Raw genomic sequence first — 21,099 nt, forward strand, 5'->3', positions numbered from 1 at the left:
AAATGGGCCAATTGTCTGGTCATTCCACATAATTATGTATGGGATAGGAATAAGCATTTAGAAATCTGTTACCTAAGTTATTCCCACATGCTCCTGGTGGTATGAGTGTCTTATTGCACTGAATTCAATTAAACTGCTAAAGATCAATATTTTTTACTTCAGTTTCAATCCAGATGGAGTAACAGGAACCAAACAGATCCTGCCACCTAAAACAACCAAATAAACTAGAAAAGAAAATATGAAGCAACAGTTTGTGAGACACTGGATATCAGGCAATGAAGGACCGTGATCTCTGAAAGATGTGACACAAATGAGATAAGTTATACAACTGTCCGGCTTACTACCTTGAGGGAGTCTGCAGGCTGCCATGAAGGGAGGAGAAGGGCCCAGCAGAGTCCCTGAGCTAAGGTGACAGAGACGAAAGCCCAGGGAGACAAATAAAAGGGGATATCTGCACACAGAGAGAACTTTGGAAATCTGCAGAGTGTCCCCTTAAATATTCAGTTGTGTCCTAATCAGAGCATACATGAAAGGAAACTAACCAAAGGAAAAGAACCACTGGAAAGAACTAGAGATGAACGTGCTGGTGCTCACACAGAACCAGCAATATTGTCTGTTTCCACCAATGAATGGAAAAACTCATGAGTCATAGGGCACTGGGTAGAGTACTCAATGTCTAGTCACAGCAGTAGGAAATAATTAACACTAGACTAAATGCCACTCTGATTCCACCTGCAAATCTTTAAAAGATGATGCAAAATAATCAAAGTACTTCAGAGTAACTTACCTGAATTCCACAAAAATTGTTGAAAAATATTTATAGGATTACAAAAATATCCAGCAACCAACAAGGTAAAATTCAAAATGTCTAACATCCAATCAAAAATCACCAGGCATGCAAAAAGGCAGGAAAATAGAACCCGTAATAGAGAAAAATCAATTAATAAAAACTAGACAAAAATGACATAGATGTTATAATGACCAGGTAAAGACATTAAAACTGTATTTCGTATATTCCAAAAGGTAAGTAGAGATATTGAAGGTATAAAAAGATCCAAATTTAACTTCTAAAGATAAAAACTATAATGGTAAAGGGGAAAAGCACACTGGGTGCTACTAACAGATTCCATTATAGAAAAAAAACATTGGTGAACTTGGAGACATAATAGAAACTATTCAAAATGAAACAGAGAGAAAAGAAGAAAAAAAATGCATCAAGGAGCTAAGGGACAACTTCAAATATCCTGAGGTATGTATAACTGGAGCCCCACAGGAGAAGTAAGGAAAAACAAGAAAAAAACTGAGGAAACAGCTAGAAATTTTCTAAATTTGAGGAAATTATAAACCCACAAATACAAGACTCTCAATAAGCCCCAAGCAGAAGAAATAGAAGAAAATTACACCACAGCAAATCAAGAATTCTGGGTATAGAATGAAGGTAAAATAAAATTGAAACAATTCATTACAAGTGGACCTTTTCTAGAAGAAATGTTAAAGAAAGTCAGTTGGGCAAAAGAAAAGATGAAAATATAGATATATAAAAGGGAATGAAGAGCAGAGAAGAGGGTAACTATATGGACTAATAAGTTTCTTTCTTATAATTTAAAATTCATTCAAAGATAATGAATAATTATCTATAATTTATAATAATTATCAGACAATTTTGACTATTCAAAATTACTAAAAATAATAACAATGTGGTATGGGATTTTAGCAGATATAAAAGTAAAATGTATTGCCACACTAGTACAATGGTCAGACAAGGTAAAAATGGAAGTATACTATTTTAAGGCTCTAACAGTATATATGATGTGGTTTAATATCATTTGAAGGTAGGTTGTAATAAGTTAAAGGTGTATACTATAAACCATAAAGCAATGACTAAAATAACAAACCAGAGAGTTATATATAAGTATAAAGAAGATAAAATGGAATCATAAAAGGAAGGCAGAAATAAAGGAACAAGTTAACCAAAAAAAAGATAAGAGAAATAGAAAACAAATAAGATAAAAGATTTAAAATTAAAGGTGTCAACAATTATATAAAATGTAAATGGCCTAAATATCCCAAATAAAAGAAATATATAGTGAGATTAAATCAAAAACAAAACCCAACTCTAGGCTGCCTATAAGAAATTCCCTCTCAATATGAAGAAGCAAATAAATATGATAGAACACAAGGATAAGTAGACAAAAATCACAAATACGGTTGGCAATTTCAATACTGCTCTCTCCAAAATTGATAGAATGAGTAGACAGAAAAGCTGTAAGGATACAGAAGTTCTGAATAGCACCATCAACCAACCTAACATGACTGATCATTATAAACCACTTTACCAAAAAACAGAATTCAAGTGTACATAAGACATTTACCAAGACAGACGAAATGCTGAGCCACAAAAAAAGTAAGTTTAGGATTCAAGCTATACAAAGTAATAACAGAAAAATACCTGTAAATTTTCCAAATATATGTAAACTAAATAGCACACTTCTAAATAACCCATGGATGAAAGAATAAATCAAGAGGTAAAATAGAAATTAGTTTGAACTGAATGAAAATGAAAACATAATACATCAAAAATTCTAGGATGCCACTAAAATGGTACTTAAGGGAAATTTTATAGCATAAATGCCAGTATTAGAAATATTAGAAATAGATTAGAACTGTAGAAGAAAGTTCTCTATTCAATAAACTCAGCTTCAAACTTAAGAAAAAAAAGCAAAGAATAATGAAACCCAAAAGTGAGTAAAAGAAACCAAATAATAAAGACAAAGGAGAAATCAATGAAATATGGCACAGAAAATCAATACAATCAACACAGTGGCCTATCTTCAAGTTCACTTATTTTTCCTTTGGTTGTGTCAAGTATACTGATGAGTTCATTAAAGTCTGTCTTCATCTCTGTTACTCTGTTGTTGCTGTTTTTGTTCTTGTTTTCCCTAGCAGTTTCATTTGATTCTTTCTTACAGTTTCTCTTTGCTGAAATTCCCCATATATTCGTGCATGCCCTCCACTTTTTTCTCTAGAGCCTTTGATGTACTAATGACAGTTATTTTAAACTCCATACTCAGGTCACCACTGAGTCTGGTTTTACTAATGGCTTTGTCTCCTCACCGTGGAGAAGACAAATTGTTTTTTCTCTTGATTTTTTGTACATCTTATATTTTTTTTACTGAATTCTGGACATCATTTCAGTAGTGTAGTAAATGCATTTATACTGGAAATGGACCACATTCCTTCTACAGCTTAGTGAGCATTAGTGCAGTGTGTCAAGTCAGTCTAGCCTGGAAATCATCTGGGTTGGGGCTTTATTGCTGTAGTACAGACTTCAATTCCACCAGCATTTCTTTGCCTTCAGGGTAGGGTCTAGTTTGCTGGGAAGAATGTCTCAATACTCGTGCTCCACCCTCAGCTTTCAGACCCCTCTGTACACCTGAGTGAGAGAGTCTCTCTTGACACCTCTTCCCTGCCCCTAAAGGTTGACTGAAATTTCTTGATACTAGGTGCTTTCTAGGGCATGTCCTGTGTCCTTTAGTCTTGGAAACCATGCTCTCAATGGTCTTGACTTTGCTACAAGGGACCTCTACTGTTCTGGATCCAGGCTGGTTTCCCACCTTTCCCCTAGATGTAGAGGATTTTTTCTTTCCTCTCCACAATTTACAATGGGTCTTCACCTATGCACAATGGGTCTTCACCTATGCACAATGGGTCTTCACCTTCAACCACCATTTCCTGACTCCTTCACCTATACCTTCACCTAAGGTAGGATTTGCCACCCTACCTTAGCTGTGAAATCTTATGCTTCTTAGGGAGAAGACTGAGGTGAGGCTTTGTGCCTGATAACCGCACATCAAGGGAGGCTTGCTCTGGCCTGTAGCCTGCCTCTCAGTCCCTCTCCTGTGCCCCAGTGGCAGTCAGTTTAGAGAAGCCTGCAAGACGGTGTGACTCCCCCATGGGTATACAGCCACCGTGGGTTCTATACTCTTGTGCTAGCCCATAATTGACCTTTAGCAAATTGTTAATAATTTGAGCTGAATTTTTCTTTCCTTCTTGTATCACAGGCCATCTTCCTCCCATCCTCTTCCACATGTGAGCCATAATTCATATGTAGTCACTTTTTGGAGGCCTTATTCTCTGTATATTGCAGGCTGGTTGGATGTACTATGACCTTGGCCCTTTGATGGATTCAAGAGAAGCTATGATTTTATAAACTATCTGACTTTTTCTTGTTGATAGGATGAAAGTGATGCATCCTAGGCAAAGGCATAAGTCAATTCATATTTTTAATCAGTTAAAAACTAAGTGTACTGAAGAATGCTTTGTGTTTGGGAGATACACATAAAATGTTGTGAAGTGCCTATTAGCATCATCTATCATTTCCAAAGGTCCTTTCCTCCAGACCCTGTTTCTTTCCATCTCAGATATTTACAGTTTCACCAATGCTGACTACTATCTGATTGTGGTCAGTTTCCTTTCACCGATGCTGACTACTATCTGATTGTGGTCAGTTTCCTATCTCCCTTCTCAGATACCTCTTCTTAGAGATACATTGGTCCTATCCTCCCTCATAAATAAACGTAGAAACATAAGCCATGAAACTCTGTGTGAGAAACTAGCCAGCAATACAGACTACACCTTCCAGATGAACTAGACCAACTCCCTCATTTCACTGATGAAGAAAACAAAGCCCAGAGAAGTGAAGATTATGTAAGATTCCGAAGACTGTTTCTCACATTCTCCCAAGGGACTTCATTCGGGCCCTGAGTGTGGCCCCAGGGGCACCTAAATGTTCCCATTTGAAATGCTTGGCTTTATGGTGTCAGTAAATACCTTGCTCCACAGGACCTTTCAGATAAATGTTCTGAACACACAGACATTTACGTCTACACACATTTGGTTTTATTTTCACTTCATTTTTGCTAGACAAAATTCCTCTATAGGACAATGTTTTGATTGATGCAGAATTGAACATTATCTTGGCAGGTTGGAAGGAAACTTAAAATAATTTTGTGCCCAGGCTTCAAATGGTCAGGAAGGTGACAAGACAGAGCTTTGGCAAGACCAGAGTTTGCTTTGATCAGGGGTCAGTGGAGAGCGCTACGCTGCAGAATCATCTACAGAGGACTGAAAATTCATTTGCTATACATGATACCTTTAGGAGAGTTTTTTAAAAAGAGCAGAAAGTAATACACATTGAGGGAGACTGCAACTTTAATATTTTGTTGAACGTCCTCTCAATTATGATCACATCTATAAAGGCTTTTCTGAAACTCCTCACCTCCCAGCCCGGGTAGAATTAACCTCTCTGTCTGCTTTATGCCTGAACCATACCTGTACAATAGTGAGTATCTGCTTACCACCTATAACAGCTGAATGTACTGTTTACAAGGTTGTCTTTTATTTGTAACCCTCGTCCCTCACAAAGCACCTGACACAGAGCAGTCACGAAATAAATATTTAATGAATAAATGAATGATTAAGTGAATAAAGAAAAACAACATAATTGGAATTTAAAAACAAAGCCATCAAACTACACACATGCCCAAATCACCCTGTTCTCATCTTCCTTCACTTCCTTCCATTTCTTGACTCCACACCACAGCTCACTACCATCAACCAGACTGTTGGGTTCTGAAAATCACCTTGGTAACGAACTCTGGTCCAAGTCCACAACCAGACAACAATCCAGCCTCACGTGTAGGATGCTGACAACTCTCAGCCAAAGGAACCATTACTAATGGCCATACTTGGTTCACAGAAATCACACAAATTTCCTTGGACAGGAAGGGCTCCATGCCTGCAGCCCCTCAAGATCCAATATGTAGGAGATACAGGCCATCTCTGAGGCCAGTCTCACCAAACTGCAATAGTACAAAAGGCTCATCTCCACCCAGTCCTGGCAGAGATGGCAAACCATTTCAATGAGGAAAAATGACTCCCTCTTGAGTAACAGCCAAAAGGTCCAAACATCTGAAGAGGGGTTTTCTGCTATTCTCCAAATGGTTCAAGAATGGAATTTCCTTTCTTACTCCAGGGAACCCACAAGCAAATGTCAACTATGTTATCAATGCAGCATGTGTAAGAAAATAAGGAAGGAGTAGGAGGAAGAGAGGGAGGGAGAGGACAATTATTTAGAAAAGTCTTGATCAAAAAAAGAAAAGAAAAGAAAGTGTACTACTGCCCTAGGGCTCTGCCATAACAAAGTACCAAAAACTGAGTGACTTGAAACAACAGAAATGTATTGTCTAACAGTTCTGGAGTCCAAAAGCTCCAAATCAAGGTGTCAACAGGGCCATGGTCTCTTTGGCGGCTTGAGGGGAGAATCCTTCCCTCCTTCTTCTAGCTTCTGGAGCCTGCTGGTGAGCCCTGGCATTCCTTGGCTAGTAGATGCATCACTCCGGGCACATGGCTGTCTCCTCTGTGTGTCTTCACATCACGTTCCCTCTGTGTATGTCTGTCTCTGAGTCCAAATTTCCCTTTTTTGTAAGGACACCATAGTGGATTAGGTCCCATCCTAATGACCTCAGTTTAACTTGATGACCTCTGCAAAGACACTATTTCTAAATAAGGTCACATTCTGAAGCAACAGGGATTAGGACTTCCACATGTCTTTTTTGAGGGAGAAGCAGGCACAATTCAGCCCATAACAGAAACAGAAGGTACTCACCATGTGGACTCTTCATGGTTTCAAGCTTATCTGGGCACAGATATTTCACTGGCCACTGCCAGTCAGTATTACTTGTTTTCACTGCACCTGAACCCAAGGTAATGCTAATGCCTCAGGACCAGACAAAGAAAGTGGGCAGGACTTGCCCTGGGCTCGTCTGAGTTCAGTGGATCTGAATCTGAGTCTAAGCTGCACAGTCATGAAAATGCCAGTGGTTCAGTAAGCAGCCCTGGCCCCCTGCAGAGGCAATTCTACCCTGTGGTTAGTCTGTTTTCTAAGAGTTGTTGAAGGCAAACTGCACCTGATACTTGTCAGCTTTCATTACCACCTTGTGCCCTACCTGCTCTGACCTTGCTGGAACCGGAACACAATAAAGAACACATCTCAAACCTGTGCTGGTTTATTTTGACACTTATTCATTAATCCTCTCATTTGTTGAATCAGGGACTCTGCTGGGTATAGAGTGTTGAATAAGACAAGCATGCTTCCTGTATTCATGGAGCTGAACTTCAACCAGGGAGACTGACATTGAGAAAGTAAGAGTGCCCCCATTCCAAACAAAAACCATTCGTCACCTTCCTATTATTCTAGTCACAAAGTGCTAAGAAAGACTACAGCTGACACTCCTGGTGCCCTGCCTTTAGCCCTAGGGCCTTCCCATGTCTGGCTGCCCTATAACTTCACCATCAGTACCTGCTTCTCTCTGCCAGGGGCCTTTCCCAAAGCCAAAGAAGCAAGTGCAGTGGATGAACATCGTTGGGAGTCCTCAGTCAGTGAACGACAGAGAGTCAGAGTATAAATACCCCAGCTCCCCATCCTTACAAGTGGTTTAACTCTGAGTTGGGGGTACTTTGTTGTTTCGGTTTGGCTTTAGGCTTGGTTTTTCACATTTCTGAGAACTTCCCGCAGGATTAAGCTTGATGACACATCTCACTGCCTCCTTTCCTTTCCTGCCCCACCTCCCTGCTCCCCACCAATGTTTCCTGAACTTCCCAAAATGCTACTTGCACTTAAATCTCAGGGTCTATTTCTGGAAGAACCCAAACTATTATAAAATCTAATTTCCCTTTAATTCATTTTTATTCAATTCACTAACTATTGATTACAGGCATTCTATTGGTACTTGATAATATTATGAAGTTCATAGTCAGATAGGGGAGAAAAAGCTGAAATACAACCTGCTTAAATACACTGCAGAAGGGCTTCTGGGAAGATGGCGGAAGAGTAAGATGCGGAAATCACCTTCCTCCCCACAGATACACCAGAAATACATCTACACGTGGAACAGCTCCTACAGAACACCTACTGAACACTGGCAGAAGACCTCAGACCTTCCAAAACCCCACGTACCTGGGGAGGGCAAAAGAAAAAAGAATAAACAGAATAAAAGAAAAAAGAATAAACAGAGACGAATAGGGACAGGGCCTGCACCAGTGGGAGGGAGCCGTGAAGGAGGAAAGGTTTCCACACACTAGGAGCCCCTTCGTGGGTGGAGACTGCGGGTGGCGGAGCGGGGAGCTTCGGAGCCGCGGGGGAGAGCGCAGCCACAGGGGTGCGGAGGGCAAAGCGGAGAGATTCCCACACAGAGGATCAGGGCCGACCGGCACTCACCAGCCCGAGAGGCTTGTCTGCTCACCTGCCGGGGCGGGCGGGGCTGGGAGCTGAGGCTCGGCTTCGGTCGGAGCGCAGGGAGAGGGCTGGGGTTGGCGGCGTGAGCACAGCCTGCAGGGGGTTAGTGCGCCACGGCTGGCCGGGAGGGAGTCCGGGGAAAGGTCTGGACCTGCCGAAGAGGCAAGAGACTTTGTCTTCCCTCTTTGTTTCGTGGTGCGTGAGGAGAGGGGATTAAGAGCGCTGCTGAAAGGAGCTGCAGAGATGGGCGCGAGCCGCGGCTAAAAGCGCGGACCCCAGAGACGGGCATGAGACACTAAGGCTGCTGCTGCCGCCACCAAGAAGCCTGTGTGCGAGCACAGGTCACTATCCACACCCCCCTTCCGGGGAGCCTGTGCAGCTCACCACTGCCAGGGTCCCGGGATCCAGGGACAACTTCCCCAGGAGAATGCACGCACGGCGCGCCTCAGGCTGCTGCAACGTCACGCCTGCGTCAGCCGCCGCAGGCCCGCCCCGCACTCCGTGCCCCTCCCTCCCCCTGGCCTGAGTGCGCCAGAGCCCCCGAAGCAGCTGCTCCTTTAACCCTGTCCTGTCTGAGCGAAGAACAGACGCCCTCCAGCGACCTACATGCAGAGGCGGGGCCAAACCCAAAGCTGAACCCCGGGAGCTGTGAAAACAAAGAAGAAAAAGGGAAATCTCTCCCAGCAGCCTCAGAAGCAGCGGATTAAAGCTCCACTATCAACTTGATGCACCCTGCATCTGTGGAATACATGAATAGATAACGAATCATCCCAAATTAAGGAGGTGGACTTTTGAGACCAAGATTTATGATTTTTTCCCCTTTTCCTCTTTTTGTGAGTGTGTGTGTGTATGTTTCTGTGTAAGATTTTGTCTGTATAGCTTTGCTTCCACCATTTGTCCTAGGGTTCTATCCATCCGGGTTTTTTTGTTTTCTGGGTTTTTTAAATTTTTTTTTTAATAAATTTTTTATTTTAATGAATTTATTATATTTTACCTTACTTGATTTTATTTTACTTTATCTTCGTTCTTTCTTTTTTTCCTTCCTTCCCTCCTCCTTCCCTCCCTCCTTCCCTCCTTTCTTTCTTTCTTTCTTTCTTTCTTTCTTTCTTTCTTTCTTTCTTTTTCTTCTAATTCTTTCTTTCTACTTTCTCTCCCTTTTATTCTAAGCCGTGTGGATAAAAGGCTCTTGGTGCTGCAGCCAGGAGGCAGTGCTGTGCCTCTGAGGTGGGAGAGCCAACTTCAGGACACTGGTCCACAAGAGACCTCCCAGCTCCACATAATATCAAACAGTGAAAATGTCCCAGAGATCTCCATGTCAACACCAGCACCCAGCTTCACTCAACGACCAGCAAGCTACAGTGGGGACATCCTATGCGAAACCACTAGCAAGACTGGAACACAACCCCACCCATTAGCAGAGAGGCTGCCTAAAATCATAATAAGGCCACAGACACCCCAAAACACACCACCAGACGTGGACCTGCCCACCAGAAAGACAAGATCCAGCCTCATCCACCAGAACACAGGCACTAGTCCCCTCCACCAGGAAGCCTACACAACCCACTGAACCAACCTTAGCCACTGGAGACAGACATCAAAAACAACGGGAGCTACGAATCTGCGGCCTGCAAAAAGGAGACACCAAACACAGTAAGATAAGCAAAATGAGAAGACAGAAAAACACACAGCAGATGAAGGAGCAAGATAAAAACCCACCAGACCTAACAAATGAAGAGGAAATAGGCAGTCTACCTGAAAAAGAATTCAGAATAATGATAGTAAAGATGATCCAAAATCTTGGAAATAGAATAGACAAAATGCAAGAAGCAGTTAACAAGGACCTAGAGGAACTAAAGATGAAACAAACAATGATGAACAGCACAATAAATGAAATGAAAAATACTCTAGATGGGATCAATAGCAGAATAACGGAGGCAGAAAAACAGATAGATGAACTGGAAGATAAAATAGTGGAAATAACTACTGCAGAGCAGAATAAAGAAAAAAGAATGAAAAGAACTGAGGACACTCTCAGAGACCTCTGGGACAACATCAAACGCACCAACATTCGAATTATAGGGGTTCCAGAAGAAGAAGAGAAAAAGAAAGGGACTGAGAAAATATTTGAAGAGATTATAGTTGAAAACGTCCCTAATATGGGAAAGGAAATAGTTAATCAAGTCCAGGAAGCACAGAGAGTCCCATACAGGATAAATCCAAGGAGAAATACGCCAAGACACATATTAATCACACTGTCAAAAATTAAATACAAAGAGAACATATTAAAAGCAGCAAGGGAAAAACAACAAATAACACACAAGGGAATCCCCAGAAGGTTAACAGCTGATCTTTCAGCAGAAACTCTGCAAACCAGAAGGGACTGGCAGGACATATTTAAAGTGATGAAGGACAAAAACCTGCAACCAAGATTACTCTACCCAGCAAGGATCTCATTCAGATTTGATGGAGAAATTAAAACCTTTACAGACAAGCAACAGCTGAGAGAGTTCAGCACCACCAAACCAGCTTTACAACAAATGCTAAAGGAACTTCTCTAGGCAAGAAACACAAGAGAAGGAAAAGACCTACAATAACGAACCCAAAACAATTAAGAAAATGGGAATAGGAACATATATATTAATAATTACCTTAAATGTCAATGGACTAAATGCTCCCACCAAAAGAAACAGATTGGCTGAATGGATACAAAAACAAGACCCATATATTTGCTGTCTACAAGAGACCCACTTCAGACCTAGAGACACATACAGACTGAAAGTGAGGGGATGGAAAAAGATATTTCATGCAAATGGAAACCAAAAGAAAGCTGGAGTAGCAATTCTCATATCAGACAAAATAGACTTTATAATAAAGACTATTAGAAGAGACAAAGAAGGACACTACATAATGATCCAGGGATCGATCCAAGAAGAAGATATAAAAATTGTAAATATTTATGCACCCAAAATAGGAGCACCTCAATACATACGGCAAATACTAAGAGCCATAAAAGGGGAAATTGACAGTAACACATTCATAGTAGGGGACTTTAACACCCCGCTTTCACCAACGGACAGATCATCCAAAATGAAAATAAATAAGGAGACACGAGCTTTAAATGATGCATTAAATAAGATGGATTTAACTGACATTTATGGGACATTCCATCCAAAAATAACAGAATACACATTCTTCTCAAGTACTCATGGAACATTCTCCAGGATAGATCATATCTTGGGTCACAAATCAAGCCTTGGTAAATTTGAGAAAATTGAAATTGTATCAAGTATCTTTTCCGACCACAACGCTATGAGACTAGATATCAATTACAGGAAAAGATCTGTAAAACATAAAAACACATGGAGGCTAAACAATACACCAGTTAATAAGGAAGTAATCACTGAAGAAACCAAAGAGGCAATTTAAAAATACCTAGAAACAAATGACAGTGGAGACACGATGACCCAAATTCTATGGGATGCAGCAAAAGCAGTTCTAAGAGGGAAGTTTAGAGCAATACAATCCTACCTTAAGAAACAGGAAACATCTCGAATAAACAACCTAACCTTGCACCGAAAGCAATTAGACAAAGAAGAACCAAAAAACCCCAAAGTTAGCAGAAGGAAAGAAATCATAAAAATCAGATCAGAAATAAATGAAAGAGAAATGAAGGAAACGATAGCAAAGATCAATAAAACTAAAAGCTGGTTCTTAGAGAAGGTAAACAAAATTGATAAACCATTAGCCAGACTCATCAAGACAAAAAGGGAGAAGACTCAAATCAATAGAATCAGAAATGAAAAAGGAGAAGTAACAAGTGACACTGCAGAAATACAGAAGATCATGAGAGATTACTACAAGCAACTCTATGCCAATAAGATTGACAACCTGGAAGAAATGGACAAATTCTTAGAAATGCACAACCTGCCAAGACTGAATCAGGAAGAAATAGAAAATATGAACAGACCAATCACAAGCACTGAAATTGAAACTGTGATTAAAAATCTTCCAACAAACAAAAGCCCAGGACCAGACGGCTTCACAGGTGAATTCTATCAAACATTTAGAGAAGAGCTAACACCTTCCATCTTAAACTCTTCCAAAATATAACAGAGGGAGGAACACTCCCAAACTCATTCTATGAGGCCACCATCACCCTGATGCAAAAACCAGACAAGGATGTCACAGAGAAAGAAAACTACAGGCCAATATCACTGATGAACATAGATGCAAAAATCCTCAACAAAATACTAGCAAACAGAATCCAACAGCACATTAAACGGATCATACACCCTGATCAAGTGGGGTTTATCCGAGGAATGCAAGGATTCTTCAATATATGCAAATCAATCAACATGAGACACCATATTAACAAACTGAAGGAGAAAAACCATATGATCATCTCAATAGATGCAGAGAAAGCTTTCGACAAAATTCAACACCCATTTATGATAAAAACCCTGCAGAAAATAGGCACAGAGGCAACTTTGCTCAACATAATAAAGGCCATATATGACAAACCCACAGCCAACATCATCCTCAATGGTGAGAAACTGAAAGCATTTCCACTAAGATCAGGAACAAGACAAGGTTGCCCACTCTCACCACTCTTATTCAACATAGTTTTGGAAGTTTTAGCCACAGCAATCAGAGAAGAAAAGGAAATAAAAGGAATCCAAATCAGAAAAGAAGAAGTAAAGCTGTCACTGTTTGCAGATGACATGATACTATACACAGAGAATCCTAAAGACGCTACCAGAAAACTACTAGAGCTAATCAATGAATTTGGTAAAGTAGCAGGATACAAAATTAATGCACAGAAATCTCTTGCATTCCTATACACTAATGATGAAAAATCTGAAAGCGAAATCAAGAAAACACTCCCATTTGCCACTGCAACAAATAGAATAAAATATCTAGGAATAAACCTACCTAAGGAGACAAAAGACCCATATGCAGAAAATTATAAGACACTGATGAAAGAAATTAAAGATGATACAAATAGATGGAGAGATATACCATGTTCTTGAATTGGAAGAATCAACATTGTGAAAATGACTCTACTACCCAAAGCAATCTACAGATTCAATGCAATCCCTATCAGACTACCACTGGCACTTTTCACAGAACTAGAGCAAAAACTTTCACAATTTGTATGGAAACACAAAAGCAATCTTGAGAACGAAAAACGGAGCTGGAGGAAATCAGGCTCCCTGACTTCAGACTATACTACAAAGCTACAGTAATCAAGACAGTATGGTACTGGCACAAAAACAGAAAGATAGATCAATGGAACAGGATAGAAAGCCCAGAGATAAACCCACACACATATGGTCATCTTATCTTTGATAAAGGAGGCAGGAGTGTACAGTGGGGAAAGGAGAGCCTCTTCAATAAGTGGTGCTAGGAAAACTGGACAAGTACATGTAAAAGTATGAGATTAGATCACTCCCTAACACCACACACAAAAATAAGCTCAAAATGGATTAAAGACCTAAATGTAAGGCCAGAAACTATCAAACTCTTAGAGGAAAACATAGGCAGAACACTCTATGACATAAATCACAGCAAGATCCTTTTTGACCCACCTCCTAGAGAAATGGAAATAAAAACAAAAATAAACAAATGGGACCTAATGAAACTTCAAAGCTTTTGCACAGCAAAGGAAACCATAAACAAGACCAAAAGACAACCCTCAGAATGGGAGAAAATATTTGCAAATGAAGCAACTGACAAAGGATTAATCTCCAAAATTTATAAGCAGCTCATGCAGCTCAATAACAAAAAAATAAACAACCCAATCCAAAAATGGGCAGAAGACCTAAATAGACATTTCTCCAAAGAAGATATACAGACTGCCAACAAACACATGAAAGAATGCTCAACATCATTAATCATTAGAGAAATGCAAATCAAAACTACAATGAGATATCATCTCACACCAGTCAGAATGGCCATCATCAAAAAATCTAGAAACAATAAATGCTGGAGAGGGTGTGGAGAAAAGGGAACCCTCTTGCACTGTTGGTGGGAATGTAAATTGATACAGCCACTGAGGAGAACAGTATGGAGGTTCCTTAAAAAAACAACAAATAGAACTACCATACGACCCAGCAATCCCACTACTGGGCATATACCCTGAGAAAACCATAATTCAAAAGAATCATGTACTGAAATGGTCATTGCAGCTCTATTTACAATAGCCAGGAGATGGAAACAACCTATGTGTCCATCATCAGATGAATGGATAAATTAGATGTGGCACATATGTACAATGGAATATTACTCAGCCATAAAAAGAAACAAAATTGAGCTATTTGTAATGAGGTGGATAGACCTAGAGTCTGTCATACAGAGGGAAGTAAGTCAGAAAGAGAAAGACAAATACCGTATGCTAACACATATATATGGAATTTAAGAAAAAAAAAAATGTCATGAAGAACCTAGGGGTAAGACAGGAATAAAGACACAGACCTACTAGAGAATGGACTTGAGGATATGGGGAGGGGGAAGGGTGAGCTGTGACAAAGCGAGAGATAGGCATGAGCATATATACACTACCAAACGTAAGGTAGATAGCTAGTGGGAAGCAGCCGCATAGCACAGGGAGATCAGCTCGGTGCTTTGTGACCTCCTGGAGGGGTGGGATAGGGAGGGTAGCAGGGAGGGAGACCCAAGAGGGAAGAGATATGGGAACATATGTATATGTATAACTGATTCACAAGAAAAAAGAAAGAAAATAAATTCAAAAATAACAAAATTAAAAAAATACACTGCAGACATACAAATGAAATGTCTGTAAGTATATAACAATTAAGTTTGCTGGAATTGTGTTAGGATAGGCTTTATGGAAGAAAGGACAACAGATCTGGGCTGAAAGTAAAGCTGTGTCTCTCAAAGATTTTTACATAATCTGCCTCCTAAGGAGCCCTTTTCAGACTTTTTTTTTTTTCTCTAATTGCCTCCCTCAGCCCCCTGAAATTTTAATAGCACAGGTATATTGTGCATCTGTTTATGTTCTGTGGTACAGATATTCCCATTATAATATCTAAGTTTTTTTCCCATTCCAAGACCAATTTTTGCCACCATTGAAAATGCATGAAGTAAAAAGGAGGGAAAGACGATACAGGTAAAGAAGCACCTTGAGAAGTGCCAAAAGATATGAATGTGAATAGCTTACAGAGGCAGAGATAAGTAGTCCAATTTGGTCTGTGATAAATTAAAAATGGCTGCAAATTCTTTGACACCCCTCACCTCAAGAGGAAGGGTCTACGTCCTTCTGGTTCAACCTTTAAGAGACTGGCAGCTTCCAGCTATTGTCTCTTCAATAGTAGGTCTTGGAATCTAGCCACCATGCTATGAGGAAGCTCAAACAGCCCCAAGGAGAGAAACATGCAGACAGGAAACAGCACAACCCAGCTGTGCTCCTAGCCAACAACCAGCACCAACTTGCCAGCCACACAAACAAGCCATCTTGAAGTAGATCCTTTAGCCCTTGTTGAACTGCCTCAGCTGACCCCACAGAGCTCTGTCCAAATCGCAGATTTGTGAGCAAAATAATTGGCCATTATTGATCTACATATCTCATTTGGGAAATGACATGTTATACAGCAATATATAACTGGAACATGGTGCTTGTAACCACTACTCAAAGCTACCAAATCTCACAGCAAAGTCACTACACATTCACACACCACAATCTTAACCAGGCTTTATTCATTGCTTTTGACTGGGCTGCATACTGAGAAACTCAAGCAAACGATGGGTAAACAAGTTGGGTAAACAAGCTTAAGTGACTGACTCATTAATGTGGTTACAGGTCATACTTTGCTTGTTAAATATATAATTTTTCAAATTTTACGTAAGGCTGTTCTTGTTTATGAGTCAATTAGCTTGTCAGTAAAAACTATCACAAGTCTTTGTGAACAACAACATTTTTGTATTTCCAAAAACCAGGAAGATAATAAATATTTTCAAGTAATAAAGAAAATAAGCCACCAGCCCTGAACGAGTAGTTCAAAAGAAGACAGAATCAAGTGGAAAATATTTTCAAGGGCAAACCTTTTCCACCCTCATCCTGGAGGACAATAGAAAGAGGGATAAAGGAAAGGAGTAAATAAGTGATTCTAATACACTCTCACCCTCATGTTACCCTAATCCCTCTCTGAGGGCTGCTGGTCTTAAATTATTTTTTGATCTAAAACAAACAAGACCATCTCTTATCATTGCTTCCATTCACCACCTTCAATCAAGTATTGGCCTAAACCTGGGCCACTCAATATTATGATTTAGTTATTTAAAAAGGTATTTTTACAGAACTAACATGAATAATCATGGTATCACAAATGCATGATACAAATGACACACATTTCATTCATTTCCTCTCTCAGGAAACAGACCCAAGTGGACTTTCCAATTTTTTGCAACCAAAAGGAGCATTGGCGAAAGATTTTTTCTTCCATAAAATCTCCTGCTAATGCCAGCTGGACTTTTAGGGAGAGAGGGAAATTCTGCGATTGCTTAAGATGGCTTTTCCTACCCTATGCTCATTGCCTTCCATCATGCCCCTCAAGTACAACACAGCTCCCGGCACTTGTTCCAAAAAATAATATCTATCAAAGCTACAAATTCAAAGCAGGTGCCTATTTAGCATATAATTTTAGAACAACTTTATATTTCCTTAGTTGCGTTCAGCATGCTCGTAAAATCTGGATTTTTGCAGTTTCATCCAAAGTTCCTACAACCTTTTATTCTTAAAGACAAGTAGCAAATTAAATTAAAAACAAGAAGGATAAAAAATACTTGGCTCCCACCAGTGAACTGGCTTGGTAAACAACCTTAGGTCCACATCTAAGCATACATTAATTGGTTCCATTTGGCTCAGAGATCCCCTCAGCTCACAGTCACACACCCAGCAGACTCTGGCCTGGGGACATATGACTTTTAGTTCCTGGATTCAGCACACATTCCAATACAGCTTTTGCTATATGTTGTTTCCATTAGGCAACCAGGTCCTCAAATTCAAAAGCCTACATTCCGGCAAGTTTCAAAAACTTTAGTTGACACTAACAGCACTGATGATACTAACACAAGATCTTTTCCTACAACATTCATTCTGCAGATGAGCCATGACTGGCTTCAATAATTCTTGAAGGATGTCTGCATCTACTATGTCAGCTGTTAATGTTTTACTCAACCCTACCATGAAACAGAGAAAGGAACTGTAGAAGCCCTAAATACCTAAATATTTCTTTTGTATGACAGACATCTTCACGTCGTTTTTTCCTAATCACGCAATTAGCAAAAGGAAGCAAAATAACCTATTGTGGGCCGGGAGGAATGCACCAGTGGGTCAAGAATACATTTAAGGGCTTCCCTGGTGGCGCAGTGGTTGAGAGTCCACCTGCCGATGCAGGGGACACGGGTTCGTGCCCCGGGCTGGGAGGATCCCACATGCCGTGGAGCGGCTGGGCCCGTGAGCCATGGCCGCTGAGCCTGCGCATCCAGAGCCTGTGCTCCGCAACGGGAGAGGCCACAGCAGTGAGAGGCCCGCGTACCGCAAAAAAAAAAACAAAAAAGAATACATTTAAGAAGCTTCACTTCTTCCACGACAGTGAGGGTCACTTGAATTTAAATGTTGGTTCCACCTCTTACTAGATGCATGAACTTGGAAGTTCACATAACCTTCCAAGCTGCCGGCTGCTCATCTGTAGATGGGGACATTTATAGTGCCTACAGTTCACTGGGCACAGGTCCTGACTCAGGGCAAGAGCTGGGAAGTTAGCCATAATTGCAATGCAAATCATTACATAATTAATGTCAATTGTTACTAGGCTTATTTTCTTCTTTCCTTCCTTTGCTTTTGGTTTTTGCTTTTCTCACTTCTCATTTCTCAATTCTTCATCATGTTACTTTCCTTTCCTTAACTGCACTGATTTCAACATTTCTTCTTTTCATCTCTCTGAAACACCAAGTGACCTATTTCCATTTGTGACCTATTTATTGACGGGTGGATTCTGCAGATTGCTGGTTTTGCCCTCTGATAAAGAAAGGATTAACAAGAAAAGATATTGATTGCACAGGCCAGGGAGAATGACTACCCAATTAAAGCCCTGACATTTTACATCATCATCATCGTCATCATCATCATCTTGCCTAACATTTATTGAACTGTATTTCAGGTGCTATTTGAGGTGTAATGACTCAGGAAATGCTTAAACCAACTTTGCAGAACTCACAACTGAGAAACAAAGAGGTTTGATACCTTAGCCCACGTGTACCCAAAAGTCAAAATGCCCAAAACTGGGCTCCTTGTCTTCTCCAGGTCCCCTCCAGGAAATGTCTCCTCTCTCCAGAGTACCTATCTCAGCCCCAGCATCAACAAAGAGGTCAAAGAAAGCGATTACGACTGCATTTTACTTCTCTTTCTTTCTTAAACTGCATATCCACTGAATCAGACTATCCAACCAGTTCTTTTTATCAAATCCCTCCACTAATATGTTTTTATATTATCAGAAGCTAAGGGGAAAAGGTAGAACCTCCCCTACTTGAGGTGGTCCTGAATTTATGTTGTGATTTCCCCCTCGGATTCTCTATCCTCAGGAGAATGACCGCAATATCACAGTGGGGAAGGCCAGGCATGTGGCTGCTCACAACAGGCCATCTCCTGTGTCCTGTCCCTTCTGGCAGTCATTAGTTCTTGTCTAGCCTAAACCAGTGAGCTGTGGTCTCAAAAGTCATCTTGATTAACAGTGGTATATAAAGGTTTTAGCATATTTGCTTCAATTCATTTTTTAAGAAAAAAATAAAGGTAATTCTTTTGTTGGTGATTATCCTATTTTCTCACATTTAATTTTTATTGTTTACCCATCTTTCTCAGTTACTCAAATCCTCCTTGAAATCATGCCTTAAACTCCATGGTTCATTTTCTATAATTGGCCAGAATGAAACCATCCCATCCATTTTGCGTATATGTTTGTTAATTACACTCGAGTAAATGTATTTTATTACTTATAAAGGCATTTTGAATTGCCCAAATGGAAATTAAACCAAAGCACTTTGGTTTCAAATAGAGCCAAACTATGTGATCGAGGCTACACGTACTCTAAAAATTCAGAGGAGGGAAGACTCTCTTATGGTCTGGAGGCATCAGAGAAAGATTTGAAAGAGAAGTGGACCCATCCATGTGCACTGGGCATGAGTCAGGAGAGGGAGGGACGGCAGGACATGTACACTGACCACACCAAGAGCCAAGCCAACTCAGGGTGAGGCTCAATCAGACTTTACACAGACTAAGGCCCCAACCCGAAGCCAGACCCTCTCTGTAAAGATCAGATACAAAAACTCCATCCAAAGAAATTGCGTGTCATCTTCTTAACCACTGGCTCATTCACACACTCACCCCTCTGGTTTGCACTGCTTGGAATGGAGGGTGAAAATTCACTCCCCACTTGGTCCCAAGACCTTCAGTAACTCTTGCCACCTGTGAGCTCAATTCTGCTTCTCCTCAGCCCAAGGGTCTCAGCCCCCGCCCTATTCACACAAGGAAGGAACGCCAGTCCAGAGCTTCCCACAGCCCTACGCAAAAGTGGGGCATGGGGTGGAAAACTGACCCAAAATTGGTCGGTCCTGAAAGACGGAACCTGCAAACTGGAGACCCTCATAGCTCCGATTAGCCCACACCTGGTCTTGAGAAACAGAATTAATTCACTTCCATCTCTTCTAAGACACGAGCAGAAATCTGGGCTCCTCCCACCCCTGATCTTATGCCCCATGAGGAAAGTGCTTCTCACCCAAAGCTACAAAGTCAAACCGTTCAAATGGAGTGATGAACAGGAAACACCAAAGGTAAGTTGGGAGAGACACGTGACTCAAAAGGACGATGAAAGAACAAGACACCCTTAAATTTTTACACCATTTATATACAGATGATAGCATCCCTTTTAAAGACCCAAACCATTCTCATTACTAATCTATTAAAACGATATTTTCCCTTTAATGCAACATTATTATAAAACTCAGTCATGCAAGATTCCCAGCTTCTTTTTTTTTTAATTCTCCTAAAAGCAAAGGTTGCTAGATACCAAGTAAATGCCAGATTTTATCTGGCTGTATGAGAACACAGTCTGTTGAGCTGATTTAAGCAAAGGCAGCTGTGTGTATGTCATTTGTTTGTCCTGGACTTCGCCCTGAATAGAGCAGCACAAAGCTACAAAAAAAGGCTGACCCCTTCTTGGCCACAAGGACCTTTGCTCAGAAAGAGCCCAATCTGCCCAGACTCACCTTGTACCTCTTCTCCTCAAGACAGCCCCTCAGGGGACAGGCCCGCTCACCTCCCTGCCCAGCACAAGCCCAAATAGGCACCAAATACAAGATCCAGGTCAAAGGGTCTGGCTATGTCTCCTGTAGTTCTAATAAATGCCGTAATTACATCCACATGCACTTAGTATACAAATTCCAAATTTGAAGTCTCCTTCCTCTTTTAAATCTCTGCTTTATCAGCTTTTACAGAAAGTTCAAATGATCTAATTTCTTCTGGAGTACCATAAAATTATGATTGACGTTTATAAGGATACACCTTAGGAAATGCATGAAACAGAGGTGCCAACTGATTCATCCAAGATTAAATTATCTGCAATGTGATTTTGAGTATTGTAAATATTGCCGTTTATTGGAAATGAATAATCTTTCAATGCGCATAATCTGTGTGCACAGAGAAGACATTAGATAAATAATTATTGCTCAGTAAATATGTGCTAATATTATGTTTGCAGTGTGACAGAACAAAGCTTTAGCAGAAAGAA

At 40.5% G+C, this 21,099-nt stretch overlaps 1 protein-coding gene across 1 annotated transcript in view; it reads right to left on the reverse strand.

Annotated features, from left to right (window-relative positions):
- PID1 (phosphotyrosine interaction domain containing 1) overlaps positions 1-21,099 on the reverse strand; it is a 262,811-nt gene that overhangs the window by 151,146 nt on the left and 90,566 nt on the right. The window lies entirely within an intron of this gene.

This window comes from Lipotes vexillifer, unplaced genomic scaffold, assembly GCF_000442215.2.
Source record: "Lipotes vexillifer unplaced genomic scaffold, Lipotes_vexillifer_v1.1 scaffold471, whole genome shotgun sequence".
NCBI lineage: Eukaryota > Metazoa > Chordata > Mammalia > Artiodactyla > Lipotidae > Lipotes > Lipotes vexillifer.